The sequence below is a fragment of the Vidua macroura genome, chromosome 14, assembly GCF_024509145.1.
Source record: "Vidua macroura isolate BioBank_ID:100142 chromosome 14, ASM2450914v1, whole genome shotgun sequence".
Taxonomy (NCBI): Eukaryota; Metazoa; Chordata; class Aves; order Passeriformes; family Viduidae; genus Vidua; species Vidua macroura.
In genome coordinates this window covers 4097865-4106790 of record NC_071584.1, presented here as the reverse complement: position 1 = coordinate 4106790, position 8926 = coordinate 4097865, and the positions used below count along the sequence as shown (strand labels likewise).

The 8926-nt window shown below is 52.7% G+C and overlaps 1 non-coding gene across 1 annotated transcript; it reads left to right on the top strand.

The window, feature by feature from the left end:
- Positions 1–331: 331 nt before the first annotated feature.
- TRNAE-UUC (transfer RNA glutamic acid (anticodon UUC)) lies at positions 332–403 on the top strand. The gene has a single exon. It is a non-coding gene; the product is annotated as a tRNA-Glu (tRNA).
- Positions 404–8926: the final 8523 nt, after the last annotated feature.

The window sequence follows — 8926 nt, the reverse complement described above, 5'->3', positions numbered from 1 at the left end:
TCCCGCCCCCCGCACTCACGGGACCCAGCGCTCGGCGGCCGCCGCCGGTCACGTGAGCGCCGCCCCGCCCCCCCGCGCACGCGCGTGCTCCCCCGGCGTCACGTGATGCGGGCGCGGGGCGGGCGAAGCCACCCCGATGTTGGGTGAGGGCAGCGTCTTTCTGGCAAGGCGGGGGCGTTTATTGGGGGGCTCCCGTTGAATATCGGCTATTCCCGGTGACTCCCGGTGTTTCCCGTGGAACAACCAAACGGGGCCCAACTAGGCTGCTATAGCGATTAGCGGGACGGGTAGTATTGCTTTGTGGCACGCGGGCGAAACGTTTTTCAGTACCTCCCATATGGTCTAGCGGTTAGGATTCCTGGTTTTCACCCAGGCGGCCCGGGTTCGACTCCCGGTATGGGAAGACCTACATTTTCCTGCGGATCGGGAAAATCCCCTCCCTCTTTTCCTATTTCTCCGCACGTTCTCCCTCAGAACTCCTTCGAGCCTTGATTTTAGCACCTCTGCGGCAAAATTTCTCGGTGCCAGGAGCCTCCTGAAGCCGTAGAAAGCGCTTTACTACTACAAACCCGGCCTCCCACCTGTTTAAACATTCAAGTGCATTGGAGCACAGAGCCCCCGGCTAATTAACATTCTGCTAATTGGCTTTTTTTCTAACGCAAGCAAGAAAATTCCTGCTTGTGTCCCACGGTGTGTTTTAAACCACCCTGATGTCTTCAAGGCTAATAGGATTGTGCTGAAGATGCATATATAGAAATCCACATATGATAAATAGATTTATACATGTGGGGGCTCATTTATTGCTGAAGGGACTCCTGGGGCTCCCCCAAACCTGCGGGACTGGGAGATCTGGAGAGATCTGCTGGGGTTTCCTGGCTTCCAGAGATCCTGGGAGCTGCTGCTGCCACAGAGCCGGGGCCATCACCTTGAGTGTCCCCTCCCAGAGCCATCAATCACCTCGGGTGTCCCCTTACAAGCCTCATCACCCTGCGTGTCCCCTCTGAGCCTTGCCATCCCTCTCAGAGCCATCAATCCCTCCTGTGTCTCCTCTCTAAGCCTTGTCACCTCGTGTGTCCCCCCTCAGAGCCAGCAATCACCCTGTGTGTCCCCTCTGAAGCCTTGTCATCCCCCTCACAGCCACCACTCCTTCGGGTGTCTCCCCTCAGAGCCTTGTCACCCCCTCCCCAGCTCTGGCACCTCATCCCCTCCTTCCCTTGGCACCTGGCAGTTCCAGGCAGCTCCAAGGAAATTCCAGCAAACCTTGAATTACTTAATGAGTGGGAAAGGCAGTGCTGGTCCCACAGGATTCCAGGTTTTGAAGCTTTTTTTCCCCCCCCGTATTCCTTAAAGCTTTTAAAGCCAACACGGACATACAAATGGGTTTAGATTTCTCCTTTAAAAACCAGGAAATATGTCAGGAAAACACCCACCCCCCCTTCCTTCTTGTACTCGATTTTAACAAGTTATTTTCTTTTTCCATTTCAAATACCCGTGTCAGACCCTGAATCCCAAACTGCAGAGTTTTGTCTGACTGTGTGTGTGTTGGTGTTATATTCATGCAAAACAAATCCCAGGAGAAGCTGTGACAGTAACTTTGTGTCCCCTAAAACTGTGCCAAGCTCCACGAGATTTGGAGCCATTTTACCTCTTTGTTCCTCTTGCTGAACTCTCAGATATCCCAATTAAACAGAAAAAAAAAATCCAACTCTGATTAGCTGTGAAGGGGGAAGAGAATAAAATGGTTTTTTTCTCTCCCACCCCCTTTCCTTCTGGACCTCTCCTCTATTTTTAGAGCAGATTTTGGAAGAAAGTGGTCCAAAGTAAGAGTATTATGATAAAATCTGTCCAATTCCCTGATGTTCTTGCAGGAGAACAACTTGTCTCCAATTTTGGAACTCAGTTTCTGAGTGAGCTGCACAATGACAACATTCACTTGCTGCCAGCAGCTGCTCTGAGCTGTCCTTGTTCAGCACGAGCCTTCTGCTCACAGATCCTCTACACTCAGGTTGGTAATTTTTGAAGTTTTATTGGCCAAATTTCCACTGAACAACCCAAAAGCTGTAAAAAGTGCAGCTCAGGGGCTGTGCAGAGATAACCCCTCACTCCAGGAACCAACTGCAGCCCCTGAACAAGCACTGAGCATTTCAAACTCCTGTTTCTGTGACTCTGGCAGACCACAAAGAGCTGAAGGAGGTGGGGCTCCGCTCCTTCCTTGACAGACTGCCCTGGATTTGGGGTGCAGGGCAGTTTGCACAGAGATAAAAAGCACCAGCATGCCCTTCATCTTTAGCAGCAGCAGCACAGGAAAACAGGCAGGAAGTTGTGCTCACTCCCCAAAAAATCCTGATTTTTAAATTCAGCCCACAAGACAAAAATAGCTTCACCACCAGGTGTTAATTGTCTCCAGTACTGTTCTGAGACAAATCAGTGACCCCACAGAATCCTTACTGTCAAGGGAAAAAAATCCAAAGTGAGCTGCCAAAACTCAGAGACCAAAACATTTTGTGTAAAATGTGTACAAAAAGCAGCCTGGGCTTCCCTGCTCTGATCAAAGTTGTACTCAGGGCTCAGCAAATGCCGACTCATTGTTCCAAGGCTCTCCCTGCCTTCACTGAAGGGTTTTCTTCACACACTGAACATTTCCATCTCTTTTATGGAACACAGAGCCACAAAATGAGCAGGAAGGTGTTTCATACAAGCACAAAGGGCTATCAGTGCTCCCACCTATCCGTGCCCAGAGCAGTGAGGCACTTTTAGAGCTCTGGGCAATTTTAAACCAGGAGAAGTCAGCAGCCAGGCCTTCCTTTGTCTCCTTGGCCCCACTCTGACTGCAGGGGATCAATAAATGTTATTTAAATGCAGGGTAGCATTGCCCTGTGTGTAGCACTCAGTTCCTCCAACACCCCAAAAATCAGTAAAATCCTCTGGAGGAGGTGAGGTGTGCCAAGGGCACAAAGTCTTTGTGCCAGTGCTGCTCTGCGTAATTAGCACAAAGTCATTAATTACCAAATACCAAACTCGTTTGGGTTGGAAGCAGCTTAGAGATCAGCCAGTTCTAGTTCCATGTTCCAGTTCCCATGGGCAGGGACACCTCCCACTGCCCAGGGTTGCACTCCCCAAGAACACATGGATGTCACAGAGCTGTACAGGCAGCTCGGGCTGCCAGAGCTGCTCTGCTGCTTCACAGCTCTGTGATCCCCTCTGCAGCTCTTCATGCCTCGCCTGGCAGCAACTCCAAGTGATCAAGGAGGGGCTCAGGGATGATCAGAGACGTGTGCTTTGTCAGAGGGAGCCTCCAGCAGCACAAGGAGATTCCCTTCTCTTCCCAGCTCTGCTTGGAAAGCTGGGCGTGCCTCTGCTGTGCCCCCAGCCTCAACGTCCTCCTTTCCTGCAACATTCCTGCCTTATCTCCTGCTTTGAAGGATGCAGAATCCTCCCAAAAAAGCTGTCAGGATTACACGGGGCAAGTGCAGCTTGCACAGAGCTGCTAATGAGCTTGTGGAGATCCGGATGCCAGCCAGAGTGTCTGCCTTAACCCTCAGCGTGCATCCGGCCATAAATCAGCACAATATTCACCTCAACCCAGGGCAAGGGCTGGACATTCCTCCTCTCCATGCTGGGAAGTGTGGGGAATGTGACAACAGCTGCCTGCCAGCAGCAGAATACGATTTGGGGAAGTTCATAATGGATAAATCACAGCCTGGAGCAGCTCCTTCTGTCGACCGCCTCCAACTCTTCTTTTGGGGAGGATTTGTGACCGGGTTTCTGCCCTTCTCCTGCTGCCTCCAGCTCCAGGACACGAACAGGACCGCAGCCGCCTCTTCCAGGTCCCTCAAGCAGATCCAGCCTGGAACACTCACCAGGCACCAGCACAGCGCCAGCCTCTCCCACGGCGTGGCCCTCCACGGAGATCTGTCACCCACAGCCGCCGACTCTTTCCTCTGACCCTCCTAAAGCCCAGTAAAGCCACCGTGTGACCCCTAGGACGTCCTGGTCCAGGTCCCGGACCCCGGGCCCGCTCCCAGGGCCCAGAACCGCTCCCGGGGCCCAGAACCGCTCCTGGGGCCCAGAACCGCTCCCGGGGCCCATGAATCGCTCCCGGGGCCGCTCCCGGGCCCCAGAACCGCTCCCGGTTCCTTCGCCGAAGCTTCCCGGAGCAGGGCCCCCTCACAGCCCCTGTGACGTCACCGCCGCGCCGCCGGCTGCGATTGGCCGCTTCCGTCCCCGCGCCTGCGCAATGCCGCGGCTGAAGAGCCGCTGCTTCCAGGTTCCTGAGGTGCGGCACCGTCGCTCCCGGCGCCCGCGGTGTTCCCGCTGCCCGCAGTGTTGCCGGTGCCTGCGGTGTCCCCGCCGCTCCCGGTGCTCCCGGTGCCCGCGGTGTTCCTGGTCGGGCAGTACAGCTCCTCGGCCTCCCGCGCGGTGTCTGAGGCGGCGCGGGCGGGGTGGTGGACGCGGGAGCGTGCGCTGCGCATGCGCGAGGCGCGCTGCTCCTGGCGCTCCCTGGCGGCCGCGGTTGGTGCCCCTCAGGGGCCGGGAGCCCGCGGGCCCCTCCCGTCCTGAGGGATCGCTGGGGCTGGAAAAACAAATCCGGGATTAGCAAATCCGGGTTTAGCAAATCCCACCCGTCCGCACCTTGTCACCAGCGCAGAGCGCTGAGTGCCACCGCCAGGCATTCCTTGGCCAGCTCCAGGGATGGGCGCTCCAAACCCCAGTGGGCAGTTCCAACCCCTGACCCCCCTTTCCATGGGGAAATTCCTGCTGCTGTCCACCCTGGCCCAGCCTGGGGCCGTTCCCTCTCCTCCTGACCCTGTTCCCTGGAGCAGAGCCCGACCCCCCCGGCTGTTCCCTCCTGGCAGGAGTTGTGTAGAGCCACAAGGGCCCCCCTGAGCCTCCTTTGCTCCAGGCTGAGCCCCTTCCCAGCTCCCTCAGCCTCTGGATCGGGCTGGGGCAGGTGCTGGGAAGTGCTTTGGGGTCAGAGGTGCCAGCACCCGGCCGGGTGGAGTTTTCCAGGTGATTCTGAGCCACAAACAAAAAGTTCCCGTTTGTCCCTGTGGGAGAGACGCTGGTGCTTGGGATTCCTGCAGAACTGTGGCACGGTGGGCATTCCATGGGCTGGGGTTGTTGTTGTCCAGGTCCTGCACACACACAGAGCAGTGGAGCAGGGATGGTGTCCTCCTGCCAGTGGCAGCCACTGCTGTCTCCTTTCCAGGCTGAGCCCCTTCCCAGCTCCCTCAGCCTCTCCTGAGGCTCCAGCCCCTTCCCAGCTCCGTTCCTTTCCCTGGACACGCTCCAGCCCCTCCAGGTCCTGCCGAGAGTGTCCCAGAGCTGTCCCCAGTACTGGAGGTGCCCCAGCAGTGCCAGCACAGGGGACGGGCACTGCCCTGCTCCTGCACCATGGCTGGCACAAGGTGCCCTTGGCTTTGCCCACCTGGGCACACCTGGGCTCAAGTCCAGCCACTCTCCTCAGCACCCCCAGGGCCTTTCCCAGTTTTCCAGCTCCTCTTCCCCCAGCCTAGAGCATTCCATGGGGACCCAAGGGCAGGACCAGGCACTTGGCCTTGTTGACCCTCACAGTTCTACTGTCACCCCATGGATCCAGCCTGTCCTGATCCCTCTGCAGAGCCTCCCTGCCCTCCAGCAGATCCACATCCCACCCAGCTTGGTGCCATCTGTGAATTTACTGATGATCATCCCCTAATCCAGATCATAATAAAGATATTTAGCAGAACTGGGCTCAGTGCTGATCCCTGGGGGACACAAGACTAGTCCCAACTGGATATGGCACCATTCCCACCCTTCCCACCCCTCCCTGGGCTGGCCATCAGCCAGTTTTCAATCCTGCCCAAGTGACCCTGTCCATGGGCTGCAGTTCCAGCACAGCAGCACCCTGGGACAGCTGAAATGAGGCACGAAGGCAAAATTCTGTCCCAAAAAATAGCCTGAAAAAGGGAAAAGCATTGGGAAAAGCCACAGAGGATGCTGAGAAGAAGCAAACCAGCTCCTGGGCCCGGCCCAGGGAAAGGGAATTGTGTAACTCCAGCCTAGAGAATGTGAGCTTCTAGAAATAGAAAAATTAGATTAGAAAATTAGATTAGATTAGAGAGAAAATTTAACTCTCTGCACATGTAAAACAGAATAATTAGGAAAGGTAGGAAAGCTCAGGCAAATCCCTCATGGGTCCAAATGCTCTGCTGGAGCAGGCTGCACCTTGCAGGTGTGGCTGTCAGTGCAGGGATCAGCGCTTGGATCCATCCATCCAGCTCTCCATCCATCATCTGTCATCCATCCATCCATCCATCCATCCATCCATCCATCCATCCATCATCCATCCATCCATCCATCCATCCATCCATCCATCCATCCATCCATCCTCCATCCATCCTGTAAGCACAGGAATTCACTCTGTGGCAGCCAGAGGTCCCTGTGCTGCAGGCAGTGAGGTGCTGTATCACCCTGCTGGTGACAGGGACGTTTTTGTGGCTGCTGAGCAGTTTGTGGCAAAGCCAGACCATTTCCGTTCCTGTCTCCGGGAAAGCAGCGGGGTCAGGCCTGCGAGGAGCCGCTGGCTCCGGGAAGGGTTCTCCAAGGCAGGAATGAGTGCAGGCAGCAGGAAGAAGCAGCTTTGCAGAAGCAGCTGGGCTCAGAGATGTCCCGGCCCCTCAGCACAAGAGGCATTGAGTGGTTTTTAGTGGAAAAATCCCTTTTCAGTGAGTCCCCAGGTGTCCAATCCCACAGCCCCGAGCAGAGCAGAGGGACAGAGATGAGGCAGGAACACCCCTCAGCATCCCATAGCTGGAATATGGCCAGGATTCTTCCTCCTCCTCCTGGAGGAGGGTCTGGTGATATCAGGGACCCCCCAAACTGCCTTTCTGGATCTATTATTTTATCCAGTTCAGCAGGGATCACTCAGAAAATCCTGTTCCACTCATGTCACCTGGCACCATTGGTTATCCTTGGTTCCATCCCTAGAGGAAACATAAACTTCTAATTTAATTTAAATGAGATTCTATAAAATTTATGCATCAGTTTTTAACAACTTCTTTTTCCTTTTCTTTTTCTTTTAATATTTTCATATTTTTTTCTTCTCTCTCTCCTTTCTTTGTTTTTATTTTGCTTTCTCTTTGTATCTTTTTCTGTTTTTACATTTATTTTTGTTTTAATTTTATTTTTACATTTAATTTTTCCTTCTTTCTCTTTTCCTTCTCTTTCCCTTTCTCTTTGCCTTTCTCTTTCCCATCTTTCCCTTTCTCTTTTCCTTTTTTTCCCTTTCACTTTTCCATCCCTTTCCCTTTCACTTTTCCATCCCTTTCCCTTTCTCTTTTCCATCTCTTTTTCTTTTCCTTTTCTTTCCCTTTCACTTTTCTTTCTTTCCCTTTCACTTTTCTTTCTCTTTCCCTTTCACTTTTCCTTCTCTTTCCCTTTCTCTTTTCCATTTTCTTTCCCTTTCTCTCTTCTCTTTTTCCTTTTTCTATTTATTTTTCTTTTTCCTTAAGGAAATATTTTGGCATACCACTTGCTGTATAATGCACAACTCAAAACTTTTTGGAAGCAGTAAATTCCACATTTAAGCTTTGATTATTGGATAGGGAATACCCCAACACCCTTTAGGTCAAATCTCTTCATTTGATTCACATTTATCTCTAAAAATCACGGATTGATTACCCAGGGTTCAACTTCCACCCTCTTTGCTGAAGAGGAAAACTCTCAGACCAGTCCCTAAAATTTTACTGGAAAATGCAGCTTCTCACTCACCAAAGTGCTGGAGCTGTCCCATGGGAAAATCTGCCAGAAACAGGGAGCAAAATATCCTGTAAAATATCCCCTGGCCCTGAGTTAGGTCAGCAGCCATGCCCTGGGAAGGTGCAGATCGCCTTCCCAGGGTGTGAGAACAGCTTTGGCCAAGGCAAAACCCCCTTTGGTGCTTCCCTCCCTCAAAAACACCCAAACCCCCAAATCTGAATGGGATGAGTTGCATAAATCGGGATTAAAATCACATTTAGGGCATTGGTGTCTTAACCAGCCTGGGTGAGATGGAATCGTGAATTCGGGGGGTTCACTAGGGGTATCCCCAAACTCCCTGGAGGTAAAGGGCTGTCCAGGAGCTGGATCTTGCAGGGACACAGGGCTGTGGGAAGGCCCCTGGTGCTCCCCCCAATTTCTGCACATCAGTTCAGAGCCCAAGGGACTGTGGGAGCTGCCCAAAGAGAAACTCCTGTGGATTTTGGAGTCCTTGTGCTCACACGTGTCCAGAGCCTGCAGGGAGCAGGAATTAGAGAGAGACATCCCATGATTTTTCCTCACCATCCTGAAATCCTCTCCCAAACCAGCTCAAGGAACGTTTCTGTTTGGAAGGCTCTGGTTTGTTTTTAGGGGTGAACAGGGAGGGCTGGTTTTCCCAGAAATGTCTGACTATGCCAAAGGACTCCTGTTATTCCCAAATTCCAGAGCTCCTTCCCCCTGATCTTTAACCTTTCCACACCCATGGATTTTCACCTCCTCACCCCAGCACCACCTTTTGGCTTGGCAAACTGGGAACCTCAAATCAGAGTAACCAACAGCCAAGGGTCTGTTGATCCATCCTCTGGATAAACCACCTCCCATGGGAGACAGGAACGAACGAGGGGAGGCAGTTTCCAGAAAATGGCCAAAACTCCATAAATTTGCAATTAGCAGTTCATTATTTAAGCAGGGCCTTCCCGGATTTGCTCAGACACTCCCAAACCTTTCTGAAAAGCTCCTCCAGTCTCAGCAGGTCTGAGTCACTTGGAATAATTCCCTCTGCATCCCTCAGAAGAGATTTTAACAAATTACATCGTAACCTCTGCATTTTAATAATTGCAAAAGTTGCAGGGAAAGAAGTAAAACCAGAAGTAAAACCACTTTCCATTTATTATGATTTTACCAACATCATCCGTAACATTTAAAA